This window comes from Cuculus canorus, chromosome 17 (assembly GCF_017976375.1).
Source record: "Cuculus canorus isolate bCucCan1 chromosome 17, bCucCan1.pri, whole genome shotgun sequence".
NCBI lineage: Eukaryota > Metazoa > Chordata > Aves > Cuculiformes > Cuculidae > Cuculus > Cuculus canorus.
Genome location: NC_071417.1, coordinates 13,297,248 through 13,318,975, shown reverse-complemented (window position 1 = coordinate 13,318,975; position 21,728 = coordinate 13,297,248). Strand labels below are relative to the sequence as shown.

Sequence of the window (21,728 nt, the reverse complement as noted above, 5' to 3'; positions counted from 1 at the left end):
GTGTAGCCTTTATAGGGACGCTTCATCTTGCGACATTAGCTTTTTCACTGCACTCTTTACTAGTAAAGAGCAAACAGCGTTTGTATTGCTTCTTACAACACCATAGTGCCGGATAGATGAAAATATCCGTAGCCGGTGACAGATAGGACTAGTAAAGAGGCTCGCCACATGCGTACAATAAATGGACAGCAGAGCCAAGAAAAGAAGTCGGTGTCTTTGTGGTTCCATGTTTGCTTAATGGAATGTCTTTTTATTCTTCTAGGAAAACACATACCAGTACTTTTGCTCTATTCCACCAACACGTTATACCAAGCTGTCGCCCCAAGCAGGGTACTGGTTCACTTAATCCAAAATATGCTGCCACAGGGAAATGTAAGCAACCCTGTGGTGGTCGTTTTGGTTTAACCTGGCTCTAAAGTCCTCAGATTTACAGGATTTCTAATCCTTATTAGAACACAAATGTACCCGTGGATCTTCCCGCTCTCCATGTCACTTAGATAAATTCCCAGGACTGCTGGGTTTTATGCCCCTGGCTCCGGCATGATCATATTTTGCACTAGAACAAGGCACATGGTAAATTCCTAAAGTTTATTAGTCAAAGTGTTTTTCGCAGGATGACAATACAAGACCCGCTATAAGGCTACAAGTATAACAACATTCCAGACACCCAAAGAAGACTTAGATGCTCAGCTACCATGAGAATCTTGAACATCAGCCCTAATGCATCTTAGTCGGGTGCCCCAAAACCAGTGTTACTCCAAACTTGCAACAGAAAGTTTGGATAACTGTCTAATTCTATTGGAGCTTTATCCGTCTTTGGCATTCCTGCACACGCCCTCTTTGTCCCGCCCATAGTTTTGTCCTCAAGGGATTTCAATGCTTCAGACACTTTCCTGCGACTTCAGCTTGTTGGAGCAGTATCTGTGGTTGGACCTGCATGAAGAGTCCAAGCAAAAAACCTCACAAAGAGTAGATCAGAGATGTCTGACGTGCACTAAGTTCCTGGGTGGCAAAACCAGAAGTTCTCATCCTGCAATATGACTACGCAGGAGGAAAACAAGGACAGCAGGACTACACTCATAAATGCTATTCATCTCTGAAACAACCAAATCTCAGCCAACCTTCTGGCTACGTATTTCACCTCTCATACAAACTAATTCCCAAAAAGGGTGGTTCTGCCTTGAACAGAGAAGAGCTGAGTTGCTGTCTTGAGTCCACCACCACCTCTTTTTTTAGACTCAGGGCAATTTGTTCCATTTCCAGACCTCAGCTCCCCATCTGCAAAAAGGACGGAGCAGCTACAAGTCTCTCTCTCCCTCCCACCATTCAGTGCCTTATTTATTCAAGCATTTCACAGAACAAACTCGCTGAGACCTCGTGCGATGACTTCATCAGGAATCTTATAGGAGTGGCAAATAATAAATAACGAGAGACGAGCTGTTTATCCAAACAAATTGAGAACAAAACAGGAGATGTTGTAATTGGGATGAATATAGAATAATACTCACCCGCCCCGTGCTGTGGCCCAGCTGAATTTGAGCTGTGCAGCACATGCACGATGCAGCTGGATTCTGGGAAGCACAGGCCTGAGAAGAGGTGCTTTGTAGTGGATCAACACCAGAATCTCACGGGTTGTTACAAGCTGTGATGTCCTCTTAGACTTACTTTATTAAGGAAAAGCATATCCCTGAGAAATCCCCCTCCCTCTTTCCCTCCTGCCACTTCCCTTCTTGAGTTCCCAGGACTATTTTCTAAGGCATAGCTTTCAAAGGAGCATAAGCTTGACCTGACGGTCTGGCAAAAGAGAGCATGTTAAAAAAGAAAACTTGGGATGCATGGATCTCCGCATAACAGCTCTGAATGTGGATTTTGAGGTGCACTGCTTAAGGAAAGGCCGAGGGCCTGGACTGCTTTCTAACTGAAATCTACCCAGCCACATACACGACAGACGCTTATCCTTTCATTGCTTGTTGCCTTTTCAAACCACACAACAGTGTCATTGTTCAGATGGCAACTTCACAGCAAAAGGCGATCGTCACATCCCTCGGCTGGACTTGGCTGCAGTTCAGATTTCAAAGCCCAGAGCAAGGTTTTTTCACTGCAGCTTTTCTTCTGGGAGCACGCTGACAAGCCGAGCGGCTTACCCTCGGATGTGCCAGCCCGTAATAAAATCACCAGTCACCCAGGATCTTCTCCAGACCAGACAAAGGTACCGCAAGGGCAGGCGAAACAGATGCCCTGCAAATACCAGAAATCATGTGGTGTTTACTAGGACTCTCAGCCTTGTTCCTGCCACTCGGCTGGCCCGGCTCCAGGCGTTCAGGGTTCACACTGGACTGACTCCAGATTAAATGACAACGTAAAAATTTCTGTGTGTCTCCATGCTTTGGTTTTAAAACCTACAATTAAAAGGATACAGGGACACAGTAATTTCCTTGCTGAATCAGAGCTGTGGGCCCGTTAACACAGGATCCTATTCGTTACGCTGCCGAGCAGAAAGTTCACCACACAGTTCTCTCTGCTCTGGTGTTTGGGAAATTGTTGCTTTAAGAAGGATGACAAAAGAAACCTGAAGAGTCAGGAGTAAAGAAATAGAAAACCTTGCTGACAGAAACACGGAGCTCGTCCTGCAGTACTACTACCACAATATTTGTAAACCATGCACTGCTCAGTCTGTGTAGCACCACTGCAGGAATAAGGGAATGGATAGAAGTTCCATTCGATACATAATTTCATACTTTCATTGATTACTTATGTTTTCCTTTGGAAAAGAACCTCCAAAATCTCAATATTCCCTACAAAATTTCATTCTGGACCCACTGAAATATGCTGGAAATGTCTTATACACACCCAAAGCCTATAAAAAAAGAAGCAAAAAGTCATTTGCAATGAGAAAGAACATCTAAATAAAACCTATGGCTTCATCATCATCATCACCAGCTCTTCTTTTTATTGTTCCTCTGAAGACAAAAAGAAGAGCTGAATCACTGTGACTTCCTCAACTATTGCAGTTTTGCCAAAATTACATTCTCTGATGGGAACCAGATCATCAAAGCATTTCTGACCAATTTGATGTGTAACAGTTCCTAGAGAGTATCTCTGTCAGCTGTGATAATTAGGACAAGATTTTAAAAGAAATGATGCTGCTGTGAGGGAATTCAGTGCTTGGACATGGAGCACAAAGCCACGTGATTCCTACCATTCTCTTTTCACCTTCAGTTTTCAAGATGTTGGCTAAGGACAACTACTATTATATTCTCAGCCAAGAGATTGAGATTATTACAGAGGAAACATATGGATCAGACAGCATCTGCCATGAAACTTTATCCTTTTTCTGTCTTGTTTAGCTGTTTTCCCTTAAAAAGACATGAAGCTGAAAGTACGTGTATCCTTAGTTTATCAGCACAAAGATAACAAAACATAATGGATATTTATCTTGCCTGGATGCCATTTAAACTTCTGCAAATGTGACCAGAAATTATTCTTACTCGCTCAGGAGAATCCTTTTCTGGAAGATTTTCAGTGCTAACAGCTTCTGCTTACACGAGAAATGCTGTGCAGAAGTGCTTTTTCAAGGCACGGTGACAACCCAGCTGCCAATGCCACCCAGCTGGAGGAATCTGAAAAGGCAATGAACAAACATGTAAGCGCTGGAGCAAGACTGTGAGCTCTGGGACAGCCAAAATGACTCTGTGCAGCTGCCCGGCCTTCAGCAGGAGCTTCTCCAGAAAATGCTTCTTCCACAGCTATTTCCTACCAGCAGCAAGCTATTCCTGGCCTCCAGCAGCACTGAATTGCTTCCTCCTTCCTGGCCCTGCACAGGCTCAGCGTCTTGGCCAGAAAGCAGAGGTGTGAGGCTGTCTTCTGTCCGTCTTCACCCTTTTCCCACCCAGAAGCTCTTCATGAGCATTCCCATCTGCTCCTCGACACTCAGACACAAGGATGAAACAATACGTGGAGGAGTGTAGTTGTTATTCCAGTTCCCAGAGTAGGTGCTTTGCTTGGGTCAGGCTGCTTGGACCTGGAGAACAGGGAGACACTAATGGAGATAATTTCCACCTGCTCCCATACATTCATTTTTCAATTTTCCCTGTCCTTCCAATTGTCTTCAAACATTCAGTTCTGGTCACATTTATACTTCGGCTGAGATAGTCCCAGCTGTTTACCTGAGCCAAGCCAGGCAGTCTGTTCCTATGATTCACCTCCAACTGAATGAGAGGCTCCTCCTCTGGCTGGAAATGGCTTTCGTACACCACCGAAGGTCAGAGATATCCCTATCACCACACTTCAAAGAGCCTCTTCCCATGTGACAACTTGGTGTCTCCCCAGGATGATGTGAAAATCTTTTTCTCAACAGTTTTAAGCCTTTTGATCTTCATAAAAACCGGGTCACAGAACACCTTATACTGTGTGTCTTGAGGAATGCCATAAACCCTGAGCCACTGCCACACTGGGCCTCAGTATCTCTAATTTCACACTATTTATGAGCTCATATTTGCTTTGAAGGGACACAGCGTACTTTAACATCTTGGATTAAAATCACACCTGTCATTACCTGTGCCCACAATTTACGTTAGTAAAAGAGGAATAAAATCCATAATCTACTAATTTTTCTCCCACTAGTCCAGTTTTTAAGTCATTTGCGCTTATGTCCTCTCCAGCAGCAAATGCAGAGGAGGGAATTTGCAGCCCCTTTGACTCTCCGGGCAGCCCCGCACACACTAGCACCACAAACATTTTATTGCAGACATAGCAGGGAAGTATTCAAATCTAAATAAAGATAGCGTCTAATCTGGTGTCTTTAAAATAAATGCATGAATCCATTTGTTTTTCAATGTTAGAATGTTTAAGGTGTTAAAAATGCAGGACTCGGGCTCACTGGTGACTTAGGAAATGCAAGAGATCGAAAGCAGAATGGGAAGGATTTATTTCTACACACTTTTACTGCACCTTCTTTTATCTGTCTGTGTGTCGGTATTGCTGAAAACGCTTTTCATCATCCTTTTACCTCAGGGCCTGATCTCCAACCATGGCACCCAAGAGCACCGAGGCGCAGGGCCCTCACTGCTCCACTGGTGACATTTCCAGCCAAGAGCGTTCCCTGGCCCTGAGCTGGTCTCATCCTCGCCAGGTCTGGCTGTGGTGTCACGTAGACTCTTCATAGCTATCGCCAAACATATCTTTCTGCATGTTCTAAAGTAAGGGAAGAGTCAGAGAAAGAGATAACATATCCTGAACTCAGGATAGTCCCGAGTTGAAGAACTCACACGACACACTGTAGGAACACGCCTCGGATATGCAACCAGGCTTACAAGATCTCAAACAAGAAACGGGTCTGTCAGCAAGGCAGGATTTCCACTGACTGCAGAAGAACTAAAAAATAAGCTCTTTTTCTTCTCCAGCTTTGTTATCAGTGTATTCCAGCATAGGCAGAATAAAGACAAAAATGGTTTATGAAGCCCTATTTTGAGATGTGGGAAAACAAGCAAATATCCCTTCTCTTCTGGACCTACCACGTGTGCAGATACTTGAGGCTGTTTGAAGAGGAAGATCAAGCTATGCTTCCCCCAACAAAGGAACAGCGAATCATGACAGCTCATGGCATTTTTACTATTAAAAGTCAAGCACAACACAGACCTCCTCTTTACAAACTATGTCATGGAGTGACTTCTCTCCTTCCTGCTCGATCAATACTTGTACAGAGACAGAAGAGTTGATTTAGTTTATAGGGATGCTTCACATTTCATGGAGTATTCCTCATCCCTCATCCACCAAAGTGACAACAAGCAAGTACGTCCCAAGTCATGAGGGGAAAAGATGATGAATATAAAGGGAACGTATTGGAATTATTCTGCATTACTAAGTAAGAGAGAAATATTTCCAGTATCGTTAAATTTCTCATTTGTCCAGTGCATTTGTCCAGATCATAAGATTCACATCAGAGAAAGAACAACAGCAAAACCAACACAAAATCAAATAAGAAGGGAGGGAGGAAAGACTGGTAAAATTAACGCTGCCTAAGAATTAAAGCTGCCCAAGATGTCAAGTTTGACAGCTTTCTTTTCCTTCCCTTTGGAGGGTAGATGAAGGCAAGTAATGAAATGGCACACACAGTGCAAAGACAGTCAGGAAAGAGAGAAAAATCTAAGGGGAGAAAAATCTAAGGGAAGAAAAAAATCATAGGGTCTATGGTGACAGAAAAAACACACGAAAAGTGTATTCCCCCCAAGTTGTCAGAGATGTGAAGGCACCTGGTACAACCTCCGCTGATAAAGGCTCAGACCCGTATCATTAGGAGACAGGTCCCTGGGTCTGAGGGCTAATTTATGATTTTGAGATTGCCAGCTAAGACATAATTCACTGGGCAGCAAGACTGAGGTCAATATACGTTTAAGTAAAAAGGTTTTTTGTAAGCCTGTGGGGTCAATCAGGAAAAGCTGTCATTATTGGATGGAGGGATGAGGGGGAGAACGGATGGGCTGGCACAGGGAGGAGAACTGACCAAGCCGTCAATTCCCGTTAAGTAACTAAGACCATTTTATTGCTAAACAGCAGTCTAGCAACAAAGCACATCCTGGAGCATGTGAGCCAAAGGATCTACCCCTTCGGAAAGAAATACTGCACTCTCCTGTCCCTCCTTCCTTGTTATCCTCTAAGCAACCTCCTCCCAACTCCAGCTAGGACCAGATTTACATCCTTCTTTCCGAGATGGAAGATACACGACTGAAAAGACTGTTAAACCACGTGAACAGAGTTCAGTTTGAGTAATCGAAGGGCCCTGTGTGCAGGGAAAACGTAGCACACGCCCTGCAGCACCGCTTCAGCCCCCTGCCCTACTCGAAAGGTAAGGCTGTCCAGAAACTGAAGTTCCCGTTTCTCTTTATAGCCACCTCGAGGCTGCTGTGATGTCATTTACCATACGACAAAAAGCTTCTGTTTAGTAACCATCTATATATTTGCATTTAAGATGTTAACATTCCTTGTGGACGATTCTAGGGAAAAAAATCACGGCATCGAAACCAACTGAGGCAGACCAGCTTGTGTCCACTCAGCAAGGAGAGCGCCCTCTGAGCTAGGCAGGGGAGTTAAATGTTCCCTCGCCAAGTTTGAAACCCGCAATGCACATTTCTAACCATGCCGGGCCTCTATAGAAGAGAACAGAACTGATCTCCGTGGTCAGTTCCTACTTCCTTAGAAAACTGTGGCTCTAGCAGCTCACATTCATGTTGCTAAGCTGAGATCTCAGTCCTTGAAGCCACACTTAGCAGACTGGAGTCCCTGCTCTTCTGTCTCACCACCCCAAAGCAGCTGAATCCTCTACTTAACCCGAAAAACTTCAACTGCAATAGGGTGTGGATTGCAGAGGAAAACACGCCGTGTTTGAGCGAGAAGGGTGGGAAACGCTGACAAGGCTGAGTTGGCAGTTTGGACAGCTTTTACTGCTTGTATGGAAATACAAAACGGTGAGAAGAGTTGAAAAACCATGATAATCCAACCCAAAGTGTTCATGGCATGACTACAAACAGAGAACATATAGAAAATCACCCTCTTGCTGACTGCTTACAGACAGACCTGGTAGCTGGAAGAGTTCAACAGGCTCTTGGTAAGATCTAGCTGGCTGCCTGCGCAGGAAAGCCTGGGAAGTTGCTCTTCAGCCAAGCAGGCCTGGAAAGCAGCGTTACTCATCGCAATTGTACTAGTGTTGTTCCCGAGAGCGAGGACGTGGCCATCCAGTCCAGCTTGGTTTGGCACTAGAAGGTGGCTGAATAAACTGTGGTCAGAATGAGATCCAAAAACAAGACCATCGCTGCCGCAAGCGAAGACGGCATGACACAAAAGAGACAGGCCGCCTGCGCGACCACCTGAGGCAGCGCCCAGCAGACTGAATGCTTTCGAGGTCCAGGCTACGACTGCTGATGGGGCTGGTGCATCCTCAGAAGACACTAAAGAGGATATTCTGCTTTCACTCGTGAACAGAAATGTGTATTGTCACTTCTCAACTCCCTCGTAAGACCTCTCTCTGACGCACCACATAACCTGGTTACTGTTTACACCGATTCAAATTCACTTTTTCTCCAGCAAACTTCCCTATGCTGGCATTACTTTCTTCTCCTTCTTTGATTGCTTGATTTACAGTATAGAACTGACCTTTCTTTCCCCCATATTTTGAGGGTTCTCGGCTGTGTGTAGGGCTTTGGGATGCCTCCTCCAGAAAATCCACTGCTGCCCACATTCCCAGAGGTTTCAGCAGCTCTTTCCTGGGGCGCTTCTGTTTCTGCTCCGGGGAGCTGGGTCACGTCTGTAACGAATTAAGGCGGAAACAACACTTTTAGAAAACCACTTGGTGGATTAAAAAAAAAAATATCATAGCAGACCCATTTCATAGTATCACAGAACGGTTTGGGTTGGAAGGGACCATGAAGGTCATACAGTCCAACCCCCAGCAGTGAGCAGGGACATCTTAACTGCTCAGAGCCCCATCCAACCTGGCCTTGATTTCAGATGTGAGAAACAGGTACGAGTTGTTGGTTCAGGCCTCTGCTTTGAGTAACTGAAATGTGAAGTAGCAGATGCGGGTGAGAAGTGTTTGCTTTCAGTGTGGGACTCAGGCCCCCAACTCTTGCACATCCATGAGTGAAGATCTGAGATCCCTTCTCTGGGCCAAGCGCTGCCATTACACAGCATTTAGACCAACCTTCAAGAACCTCAGCCACAAGGTGCACACCAGATTCAACTATTTTCCTCATTATTATTGCAGAGGCCATAAGTGGCAAAAGCAGCTCATGCTTTCTCCTGGTTTCTAACTTGCGGGAAAGCTCGTTATCAGTGGGGCATCCTTGAAACAGCAACCAAGAGCATTAACTTTTAATATTTAATGTATTCCTCAGGCTCTGGGAGAGCAATGTGAGAAATATCCCGTAAAAATCTATTAGTGTTAATAAAATACCACCCAACAGGTTGTCCATTATCAGCAATTAAAGTTTTCAAAGCAGGTCAGATAACTCCCTGGAATGATTTGTGTGGCCTTTACATCCGTTCTTCTCCTTCTTCCATCTCTTTTTTCTTTATTAAACTTTCTCAACTCTTTTTTTTTCCCCTTTCCCTCCCACAGCACAGCCTGAGCCCTAACAAGTGAATTATAGCACTAATGAGGTGTTTATACTCTCTGCCCATCAATCACAGATGTGTGTGAGTGAAAGCGCCAGCCGACAGTCGGGAAGTGCTGCAGCCTCTGCTGCAGCCAAGAGAATATTAGACTGTAGCTAGATAAATCCCCTGCTCTTTGGCGTCGTTGCTCTTAGCTTCAGGGCAGGAGCAAACACCAAACACACTCCATTGGATTTTCTACCCAGAAGTTCTGAGCTGCTGGAGCGTGTCCAGAGGAGGGCAGCGAGGCTGGGGAAGGGTCTGGAGGACAAGTCTTGTGAGGAGCGGCTGAGGGACCCGGGGCTGTTTAGCCTGGAGAAGAGGAGGCTGAGGGGAGACCTCATCGCTCCCTGCAGCTCCCTGAAAGGAGGTTGTAGTGAGGCGGGTGCTGGGCTCTCTTCCCAGATAACAAGCAACAGGATGAGAGGGAGTGGCCTCAAGTCACACCAGAGGAGGGTTAGATGGGATATTAGGAAAAATTTCGTTACTGACAGTGTCGAAGCCCTGGCGGAGGCTGCCCATGGCAGTGGTGGAACCTCCATCCCTGGAGGGGTTCGAAAAGTGTGTAGATGTGGCATTCTGGGACATGGTTCAGTAGGCATGGCGGCATTGCGTTGATGGTTGGACCGGATGACCTTAAGTGGTCTTTTCCAACCATAACGATTCTATGATTCTGAAAAAATGCAAGGCTTTGGCTTTCTCATTGATAATGAATTCATCTTAAAGAAAATTAATCCAAAATTTACATTAATGAATATCCATGTTTATGAACTCAAATACCTTTACACCTACACAAATGGAGGCAGCTTGAGTGCCCTCCCGCTCTGGCTGCTGGGTGGACATCTGAATCTCTTGGTAGGGAGGAGGGATGAGAAGGGAGACACACAGACACTGGGTTTTGTGGTGAGCAGCGGGGAGGGGGGACTTGGCAGCTCATTGTAGCAGAGCAGGAAGTCTTCATACTCGGAGCCAGTTGACTAACCTCACTGGTGACCTTCCATCATAGGCGCCACTGCTGTCACACAGGGGAGCATAACAGGAGGAAAGAAAGAACCAGAAGCTGAGACAAACCGGTGCAAACAATCACCACAACACAGGGATGAAAGGAACACCATGCTCCAGCCATTTGATAATCATATCTATAAAGACGGGGGAGCATGAGGAGGGGGAGAGCAGACTCGCTTCCCTGATGCGCCTCATAGATTTGACTGCTGTTCTTAAGGGTCGTTTCTATTTATGAACCAAAACAAGTGGTTGGATTTTCTCAAGAACTTGGCATGTTTAAAAGATGTGGGTTTGAGTGTCCCAAGGGCCATATGTAAATCATGGGGTAGGTGTGTTGGGCAGACTCAGTCCTGACTCAGACTGGTGACACGACCAGAGCGTGCTACAGCTCCCTGACTCACACGCCCAGGATTCCTTCCTATGGAAACCAGAGCGTGGGAGGGGAGAAAACAGAAACATCTCACATCTGGGAAGAGAGGATAATGTACCCAACACAAGAGTTGGGAAAAACTGAGTATCCCACAGTTTAGCTAACCCCCTGGGGAGCTACTGGGTGAGAAGTTCCCCTAAGAACTCAAGCTCCTATAAAACTTGTCCTCTCTGACATCACAGGCAACAATGGGACACAGAGAACAGGGATGTCCCACTTCACCATCCCCATGACTGAGGCCATCTCTCTGCATGCGCTTCACATAGAAGTGCTAGAACTGAGCTCTCAAAATAAACTCTGTCACTGAAGTAGCTGAAATATCTCTGGTACCTTCTTTGTCCTGTGCAATTATATTTATACAAAGAGTTTAACACATCATTTCCTTCCATCACAGAAATGCAGCTATGTGTAAGGAGGAATAAAGTGATCACTTAAGAACGCAACAACTTTCTACAGTGGGAAAACACAGACAAGCGCTGATGATGCCCATGAATGTTCTGACAAACGTGTACAATCATGTGCGAGAGAGGCAGCCCACAAGTGCCTCTGGTGAATCCTGGAGCCCACAGCTACCCGTCTCACCTGCCCGCCAGAGCACCCGACCTGGTAGCAGGGCCAGAAGAGAAGAACATGACGCCATGCACAGTACAGAGCCTGGGAAAGAGGGGGAGAGCGTGGGCAGCAGTGGTTTATGGGTAGGAATTCCACGTTTAGGACAATACTAAGAGTCAGCTGAAAATCACTGAGTTTGGTCACTTGAGACTTTCTGGAATCCATGCCCCAGGCGAGAGTGCGAGGCCGCCCCGCTGCAGGAGGAGTCATGTGGCGAGCACGCAGGGGTCATACATGCAGAAGGACCCACACGGCAGAACCAGCTGCGTAGGGCGTAAAACACAAAAAAGTGTCTAATTAAGGACAGCCTTAAATATGTCAAGTGTGACATCAGTGCTGTTACGTTCCACGTCGTTTCTCCTTGCACTGTAACCAGGATGGCAAAACATGTACCCTCTGAAGTCAACAAAGGCTTTTTGGATGATGCCCAAGAATCCGTATGTTGGGCTTCCTCCAGCAAAGCTAAGGAGAAACGACCAGATCACAGCCAAAGGTTGGATTGCCACAACAGCGGATAAGCATGGAGCCAGCCTGGGCGAGCTGGAGTGAAAGACATTGATTTTATACTGCCAATATAGCCTCGCTGAGAGCTGCTGAACTCCTGCTGCCTGTTGGAACGGACTATACGTGGAAACAAGAGCCAGAATGGGAGCAGGGAAAAGAGAATGAGGGGGAAATCACGCTCCGTAATTTTAAGCCTCTAAAAGGTAAGGACTCAGTCCAAGTTAATTGGTTAAGTTCCCTTCATATTCAGCAGAGAAAGAAATCCCTTGCCAGAACGGAATTTCTCTCATCTTAAATCAGGTGGGATACGTGTTCCTCCTTAACCTTCTCTTTTAACAACAAAGGGAATCTAGACAATTAGTCTAGTCTGGATACTTAGCTCCAGAAGGCTAAAATCAGGCAAGATGGGTCCTACCCTCAGCATCCACTCCAGGCGAGTGCGAGTCAAACAAGAACCAGGACTGCAGCATCACCTCCATAGGCCCTAAGTCACCGACCTCTGTGTCTGCCACCTTAACTGGCACTGATCTTCATCCAACCCTTTGAGAAATCAAGGCAACTCTTGGCACGAGAATATCAGAAAGTGGCAAATTCTAACCTGCAGGAATAAAGGCAGGAATTTGGGGAACACAAGGATTTGAGACAGTTGGTATCACAGCACTTCAGGCCAGTCACACGAGATGGGGACAATTTCTCTTTCAACTGCCATATTTCTGTTTCGTATCTATTTTCATATATTAAATGTCACATTTCTAGGCTGGGTGAATTACTGGCCCCTGGCTTTTCTCCCAAGGCAGCTGAGCTCTTTTCCCAGCTCCCTCTCACTAACGGGCGCAGAGCTTCAGCCCATGAATCCTTTCTCCCCTTCACCTTCGTTCGCTCTCTGCTCCCCAGCGCACGCAGACCCGCGGAGCTGAACTCAGCCATTCTGTGATGGAAAACGAAGGCAGCTGCCAACATGCAGGGCTGCCATCAGTTCCCGAGTGCAAAGGAGGTGCTATTCACCTCCTCCGTGCCAGGTTACACCAACTCCGCTATCCATGACATCCCTGGCCTCGTTCAACAGCTTCAAGCAAACTGCACAGGCTTGCGCTGATACAATTAGCCCGCCTCAGTCCTGGAAAAGAGCAACCCATGAAATACACTGAATTCTGCCTCTTCCAAATGCTCACAGTTGCTTTCTTTTCCTCCTTCCTTCCTTTTTATTTCTGTAATTATATTTCTCGCCTTCTTTTTTTTTTTTTTTCCGTTCTTCCTGCATTAATAGGGGAAAAATAGAAGAAAGAAAACACAGGCAGCCAAAAGCTCATTAACATACTTGACCTTTCTGAAGAAAATTAATTCCAAATTCGCACATACCGGCTGTGTTGCTTGGTTTTGTCAAAACGGTGGCATCATTAGAGAGGAGAAGAGATGGCTCAAGGGGACGGGGTGTCTGCCACCTCAATGGAACTTGCACCGAGTTACTGAGTGCTGGCACAAATAAAGCAATGACATGGGCCATTCTGTCAGCTTTTCACATGAAATTAATCTTCGTTTCGTTGGCTGTGTAAATTTTTATCACCATGGAGTGGGGGGTGATGAATATACCAAAGCATCCTGACAGCTATGGCCTGAAAACTCGAGATTGTCTCAGCATCTTAACCGCAGTGGTGCTGGAACAATTCTCCTCTCCTAATGTTCTCCCTGTGTGTGTGTGCACGCGTGCGTGTGTGCGTTTCTGTCTGTACATGTGAGCGATTCGCTGACACTCTCTTTCGACTCGAATGTGCTGTGGCCTGGGAAATGCTTGGGGTTTGGATTTCCTGGCTTGAGGGCAATGGCAAACAAATTACCGCTTTTCTTTCACTCTCCGAGTCCCGATCCAAAAGCCAGTCTGGATCCCGGCATGCTTTGCTGGGGCTGGCAGGATCTCCTAACCGATGATCCAAAAGAGCAGCTCTGCCTTCTCCCGTGGCTCCATAGCTTGTTCTTGCTGTTTTTACGGTGTATGTCATGTTGCAGTCCAGGTAGGGACATGACATTGTTTGCTGCTAGCAAGGATGTGAGAATAACACACAAACAGATGCGTCGACACAAACGCACTCAGGTTCAGCCCTCCCAGCTTTACACCCACACCAACACGCAGGGCAAGCACAAAGCCACCCTCACCGTACACTGAGAGCCACAAACGCAGCAACACGAGAACCTGCACGCACGCTCAGGCTCGCCATCACCCTGTGCTCTAAATCTGAGACAGATGAGAGACCCGAACCTCCAGATCCCTGCAGAGCAGCAACACAAATTCCACCAAGCAGCTTGTCTCTGAAGCAGCCTGATTGATGATGGCCAGAAACAAGATCACAGAGAGCTGCCCGAGAGAAGTGACCAGGCCTCCGGCCGCGACCGCACACGCTGCACTTGGCACCACCTGCCAGTCACGGGCATGGACTGCTCTTTTCAGAGCAAGAGGGAGCTGGGCCAGACACAGCCCGCCCTGCGCCCCAGCCAGAGGCACTACGCTCGGTACGAATTGTGTTGCTCACACTTTTGGCTTCCCCAGGAAAACAAGGACTTGGTCCCTGAACGTGAGGCACGTTTTGCTTCCCAAATTGGCCAATGCTCCTCTTGTCCTAAAACTCATGCTGGTGAAAATCTGAACAAACTGTGCAACAACAGAGGCATATCCTGGCATCAGCGCAGTCCGCAACCCTGCCCACGGACATCTCCGCAGGGCTGGCTGAGTGGAAGGATGTACGGATCAAAGAAACCCCTCTTCGAACGCACAGTGCCGCTGGCAGTGCCTTATGGACACATACAGAGATGGACATTCACGTTGGTGTATATCTGAAATAGCTCACAAATAATTGTTACCAAAGTCTTAAAAGTAAACATATGTGGAAACACATAACATAGGTCAACTGCTATTTTTAGTTAAGGTATCAATCTTAAGCCATCCTATCAAATTCAGCTCTTGAGCAGATCTATAATTAGAACCAGAGAATCATGGAATCATTAAGGTTGGAAAAGATCTTTAAGATTATCCAGTCCAACCGTTAGCCCAACCCCACCGTGAGCTAACGGTTTAAGACTCTCATCTACCCCAACAAAGCATGAAGCACAGGAAGGTCATCACATATGAGGTAAGCACGGCGGCCTACAATGGCTTTGATTTTTTCACTTCACATGGTGCAAAGGCAAACAGTGTGTAGGACAATGTGTGATATTGGTGATCCACCAAGGATTCATGGGACAGTGACCTGGGAAAGCTTTCAGATGCGAATGTACATGAATATGTATTTATATACATCCTTTCCTTTCTATTTATATACATCCTTTCCTTTCTATTTATATACATCTGATTCCTTTCTGCTTGAAGGTGAAAAGTGTGTAAAGAAGGATTCTCCCAAATGTGGTCAGAAAATCATAGACTCATAGAACGGTTTGGGTTGGAAGGGGCCTTAAGGCCCATCCAGTTCCACCCCTGCCACGGGCAGGGACACCTCCCACTGGATCAGGGGCTCCAAGCCCCATCCAACCTGGCCCTGAACCCCTCCAGGGATGGGGCAGCCACCACTGCTGTGGGCAACCTGGGACAGGGCCTCCCCACCCTCATTTCTCTCTAAGATCTCATCTCCATCTCCTCTTTTGGCTTAAAACCTATCCCTCTCACCTTATCTCTGCAATCACTGATAAAAAGCTGAAAAACCCCACCCTTTCCCTCCAGTGCAGGCCTTACAAGACAGTAGGGAGGCAGAAGCCTCTACGGAGTCTGAAGAGTAAAGATGGTCGCGATAATAGAATTATAAAAGACATGCAAGAGATCTGGTAGGTCACCTTACCCACCTTGTTCTCCCAAAGCTGGATCAACATTGTAAGTGCAGGAAGACACACTTCAGCTCTTTGCTCAGGTGTGTTGGAGGGGAGCAAAAGATGTTAAATTAAAGGTCAATAGAATGGTGAAAAATTGAAGGAGTGAAGATTCCGCCTGGATACAAGAAAAAAAAAAGGTCTATCATATCTCTGACCCAGGAGGTTTTAAACATCTGACTGGACAAAGCTCTGAGCAACCCCTTCTGAAGTCAGTGTTGAGTCTGCTTGGACCAGGTGGTTGGGTTAAGTCTCGAGGGGTCCCTTCAGGCCTCAGCTCTCCCTCCAAATTCTGCAGTATCCTTGCAGGGTGCGTAAATCTGTCCGTATCCACACACACAGGTTTGCAAGAGAGTGGGTGTGTGTGGAGTGTGCACGGGTGTGACTACATGGACTCGAATAAGAGAATTCTGCCTCTACACGTATGTGTGAGTACAACAAAGGAAAAGCACTTGCGCATATGTAAGCAAGCAAATGTGTCTGTGTACTTACACATCAGTGAAACCCCTGCATGAGGGAACGTGTGTCTGCGCACACTCACGAGCTCAGGAGAGGGAGAGTATGCTCCCAGCTGCACGGAGTTCACAGAAAAGACCTCTGCGTTAAGCTGTGCTAACGGAGCATCTTTCTCCCTCTTGCCAGCCCTTTGTGGCTTGTTGAAGTAATGTAGTTTTTGAGGAGGGGGAAGCCTTATATCTTGAGACAAACCACATACCTCCAGGGTGTGCATCCAGCCTGGAAGAGAGTGGAAGTGAGACAAGAGAACAGTCCAAGTCTCTCTGAGGTGTCATTGTGCGCACGCTGAATGCAATGACTCGGTCCCATCGGAAGCGATGGGGTGAGAAGAGAGTGCAAGCTTCCTTGAGAGGGCTTTAGAAATAGAAATAAGACAATCCAAACACGCTTCCACTTGAAGTCAATTCCCACGTACATTCCCAAATCCTAATCCCTTACTAGGATCATAGTTGGAAAAGGCATTCAAAGCCACGCACACAGAGAACCAGGGGTGCAGTACTGAAGTGTGGCGTCAGAACACACGTGTAAAATAACATCCAGTAGCCTTAGTCTGAATATTACATTCATCAAAGGAGGCTCTGGATAATCTGCAATGCTTTAAAAACCCTCTTGCCAACCTGGGTAGGCACAGAGAAACAGCACTCCCTGGATTCCACGGAGATGAATCACGGAGTAACTGGGGGACCCCGGTCATGCTGAGGTGATGCAGACCTGGAACAAACTGTTGAGGAGCAGAAAGGTGCAAGGTGGGAGGATGGAGAAGCAGAGGGAATTGCAGTGCACCCAACAGCCAGCATCCCGATTGCAGTCTGCAAGGCACAGTAACATAAGAGGGGAAAAATCTCACCCCAAACCTCCAGGTCCAGACACCCTGTTTGTCCGAGGAATTTGAATTTCAGCTCTGACTTGAGCGAGGCTGCTCTGGGAGCCCTGCTGAAGCTTCTTGCAGTTCATGTGGTGGGTTATGATCAGTGAGCCATGTATGCTGTACACCCAGCTCACTTCATCCGATGGGATGGGTGAGCGGGAATTTGTAAGTAGGTGATCAGAATAAATGATTTACCAGGGCACTAAAAGATCAAGGCAGTCGTTTTGAAAGCATCTCAAAGCATCTAAAGCCTAAAGTGTTATGGCACTTTCAGATCTACCCTCAGGCTGTCAACCTTGCTCCAGCTTCTTGGACTAAATAATTGTCCTGCTCCTCATTAGCCAAAAAGTAGAAAACCTGTTCCAAAAGTTCCTTGCACGCTCAGTCCCCCAAGGAAACAGGAATGTGATAACGAGAATACAGAGCTGCAAGAAGTATAACATTTCTAATTCACATTTGAAATGAGATCCCCTTTTGCAGTTCCAGTAATACAAAAAGAATAAGAGAAAGAAAGGCTTTTGAAAATGCCTTTTCAATACCAACTCAAATTCTCACCCCAGATTTCACTCCAATTCAAGGTTATATACCTTGAGTCACACTGTGGTCCTTTTCGATAGCCCTTTCAACTACTGGCCGTTCCTTTGGAAATGTAGCTGTCATCCCCAAACCATGCAGCTTCCCCTAATCAACACGAACCTCTGGGGTAACGGGAGCGTAACTGGGGCCGTGGCACCACATTACCACCAGCATGGATTGTTTCAACCTTAATCACTGAGAACACTTTCCAGCTCCATAAGAAGTCCTACCAAGCTGGAAACATGACACTCTTGAGAGGGTTGTGAGCAAAGGGGAACGAATTCAGTACATCAGGATTTAACTGTCACTTCTAAACGTTAAACCATTTACTGGTGGAGTGAAAATGGCTGCTTTTGGTGGCAAAAAGGTCGTATGGCACTCCTAAAACTCCATGTGGCCAGTCACTAGAGGGGGCCAGAAAGCCACCTTGTAGCCACAGGGGCTGGAAAATCAATGCTAAGGACAAGGACTTGACTTACTCTTCAAGTGGGCCACTGAGGTGTGTAAGGCAGGCTCCGGTGCCTTTGCTTACAACGGCTGCCATTTACCTCAAGTAGAATTCCATTTAAAGGAATGGACATCTTCAAGAAGAGCACCAGCCCCATGAGTAAATGTGACACAATTTGGCCTTTAAATAGCACTACCCTTTTGATGACCTTCCACAATAATAAAATGAAGTCTAGAAAGACCTCCAGGGTAAAATCAAACTGAATTTGTCAAAATGCGTCAGAAAGAACACAGGACGTAGCCAACCTAAGTTTGAAACATGTCTCCAAAGAGGAAAAAGTTGGAGGTCATGGAGGAAAACCAAGAATGACAGAAGCCAAGAGGCATCTGTGGTGATGTAGGAGGGGATCTCATTGCTCCCTTAAGGTCCAAGAAATGTATTCTTTTGGTTTCATAGCTGCCCCAAGAAGCTTCAACCTGGCACAGGGTCTGGCTACAGCCAGTACGAGCACGCTGAAAAACTGTGCTCCGTTTACAGACAGCTCTGGAATTGCTGTTGTACAGATATATCTTGTGTTGGGGAGGAAAAGACCCTGTTCTCTTCCTGGACAGCCCTTCAGTCTTGCCCTTCATCAGCAGTCTCCGTACTGCATGGCTGTGCCACAGAAAAGTCTGATTTAAGTTACAAAAAGCTGGCAGTGATGAGAAAGGTAAGATTTGCTTTTCAATTCTTTTCTCTTCAACTGTCATTAAAAATGATTCATGCTAAAGCCAAAGTCAAAGCAACTACACGATTAGAACTGAGACCCGCCATAAATTAAAAGGCTTTTCTTTCTGTTCTTACCTCGTTGTGCCGGCTCAGGTTACCAGAACAGAATAGCCACATGAATCCGGAGACAGCCACGTCTTGATGACCAAAACTCAACTACTACTTGCTTAAAAGGTAAGTGATATCTCAAGAAACACATGTTGGTTGTGGGGCTTGAAACAATGGATCCTTGTAGAAAACCATAAAACTTTAGTTAAAAAAAAAAAAGTTACATTGTAAAATGACATTTACCATAAGCAGGCGAACGTCAGGGCAGTGATACCATGCACCGCAAGACTTCTCTGGGGCTGCTCCGCAGAGGAAATGAGAAAAAAAGAGCTGAGCGGTTCAAGCATTCACAGAGTATTGAAAGAAGATGAACAGAGAACGCTTTTTTCTCCTAATATCTTTCCCAAAGAGAAAATTAATGAATATAGAAAGTGGGGAGGAGAAAAGGAGAAGGGAGGGGAGAGAGATATATTTCAAAATTGTCTTTTTTCTCAAATCAGGAAACAGAAATTTCTGTTATAGCTTAGAAGATTTACTTATGGGGAAGAAAAGAAAAAAAAATACCAACAAAAGAAAAGAACTCAGAAAATCTGGGACTTGAATGGAAAGAAGATTTGGAACCCAAGACCTTCTCATAAATATCACTTTCATAGAAATGATACATAATAATAATAATGTTATAGTACTGCTCTATAATGATAACTACATCACAGCCCTACGCTTATTCAGATGCCAACTCCGTATCCACAGCCACCAGGCATCTTCGGATTACATTAAATAGGTTGGCAAACTTATTTTGCCAAAAAGTGTTTCATTTTTAGTTGAAAGAATATTATGCCCCACCAACACTAAAATACAAGACCCTACAAGGCCTTTCACAGAGAGAGATACAAGGAAACAACGGGCAAGAAGACTGGAGACGGTTCAGATAACATGAGAAATCTCCTGCTTCTCTCGCCCACACTAAAACTAAACACAAACCTTGGTTATGTGAAGTTCAGAACCATTCGTTTCAAGTATCCTCAGTTCATTTTTCTACCTGAACTGGAAAAGGCAAACAAAAAAAATACTCTGTAGAAGAAATGTTTGTGCTTCACATCTCCACAGAAGAGTCACAAGTTTTTCCTAAACATCTTTTTGCGTAAAATCAGCACCACAAGTCTGTGAAGTTGGTAAAGTCTGGATCCACACCCTAATTTCACCACAACTACCTGTGATACCCAGTGCCTGTATCTGGCCAGCAAGGAATGGATTTTTCTCCACTGGCTTTGGCCCTCAGGCTCTCACCTGGTACCTGCGCCATCCTCACTGGGAGCACGGGGCCATTGCTGGTTCTCTCGGTATTATCCACCGCTAATCCCTGTTGCCATAGATACAGTACAGTAATATTAAGAGTTTCCACAAAGATGCTTTAGCAATTTACTCTGGTGATTAAACTGCAGCCACTTATTGCACAGAATAAATAACAGGGCAACGGTGAATTATGGGGCTACGACTCCATCGATGGGTCCTGGTGACATCATAAACCACAAGAACCAAGCTCGAGTCATCAGAACTCCCGAGATGGAATTATAAGCTCCATCACTCAAACTGCGCTCTTTAAAGATATTTGATATAATACACGGAGCCAACAAAATGAAGGAGAGAGAGGCAGAGACAGACCGTCAGGCTCTCAGGCCAATCGCCTACTCTCCTGGCCACCACAAGTCTGCGGCCAAGATTGGTAACAGCTGCCCCAGGCATGGGGAGCCAGACTGCCAGGCATCCAGCACGGCCAGGTCTTTTGGTTTTGGGAGCGCTACTCAAGATCAACGTTGCCTGTGGGACTGCACGGGTCAGCACGCAAGCAGAGTTCTGAACCTTGCAGGCTGCCAGCAGCATCTGGATTCCCAACAAAGGTCTCTGGGAGCACTGGTGTTGCAAACTACAAAGAGAAGAATGAACACACATGAACTTACAGGCTTTGTTTTCTTTGTTAGGTCAGTTTTGTTCTCCTGGACAGAGGGGGGTCACGTCTCTCCTAAGGTCTGATGAAGTCCAGAGAGAGTGGGCTCAGGCTCTGAAGTGTTAGAGCAATCTCGTGTTGAAGCACTTAAGGAGCATTATGATGTTTGCCTTGTGGCTCTGCATCCCGATGGTATCAATGAGGGATCTTTCTTTTCTGAGCAGATGAAGACTATTTGCTGGCCAAGAATTTTTTTTCTCTTAGAAGGATATAGGGCCACGTTCTGAGCAAGTTGTAAACTGCTGACATTGATTTAAACGAGCCGAGGCTCTGGCTCCAAGCCTACCGCACTGGGATAGTGTATACCTGCAGCTGATGACTGTGGAGTTTGAAAAACATCGATTGCTTTGTACATTCTGGCCCATTAGATGTTATTTAAAATACTGAAGTATCAGAGAACAGAATGATCTATAAGATTGGTGACAGCAGATGGATCTTCTCACTCGTAAAGTTGTTTGTTTGACTTTGGTGCTTCCCAAAAGTTGTATTTAGCAACCAGCAAACACGAAGCTTCTTTTTTTCCCTGTTCTTTCGAGAGCTCCATGCAGCCAGCTTTCTGTTACTTGGAGCATCCAACAACATGGAAAACGTAAACTACTCATTGTGGGCTCACTCCCTTTCTTCAACAGCTCTTCAGATTGCAAAACCCTCCCTCAAATTGTCCTTGGTGGGAAATTGCAACAAAAATGCCAAAGCAGTAGTGGACTGGGACAAATGAAATGGTGAGCTCTGCTCCCTCTCACCACCATTTCTCAAACAGAACTTTAGGATCAGGGAAGTTAAGATCCCTCTTGCTTTAGCAATTCCTCTTTAAATACATCCTTAAGAGTAGCATTTTAAAAATCACTCATCATTGACCTAAAATACGATGCTATTTGAGGTCAACATTATCGTTTCCATTGGGGACAGTTCGACCAATGCTGAGCACTCTCAAAATTTCTGCCTGTACCTA

At 45.9% G+C, this 21,728-nt stretch overlaps 1 long non-coding RNA gene across 1 annotated transcript in view; it reads right to left on the bottom strand.

The window, feature by feature from the left end:
• The window catches only part of LOC128853889 (uncharacterized), an 85,798-nt gene that overhangs the window by 13,132 nt on the left and 50,938 nt on the right, over positions 1-21,728 (bottom strand). The window contains exons 7-10 of the long non-coding RNA XR_008452709.1: positions 8,149-8,299; positions 3,489-3,620; positions 2,418-2,569; positions 1,509-1,660 (exon numbers count right to left, since the gene is read on the bottom strand). This is a non-coding gene — a long non-coding RNA (uncharacterized LOC128853889). The remainder of the gene's footprint in view (positions 1-1,508; positions 1,661-2,417; positions 2,570-3,488; positions 3,621-8,148; positions 8,300-21,728) is intronic.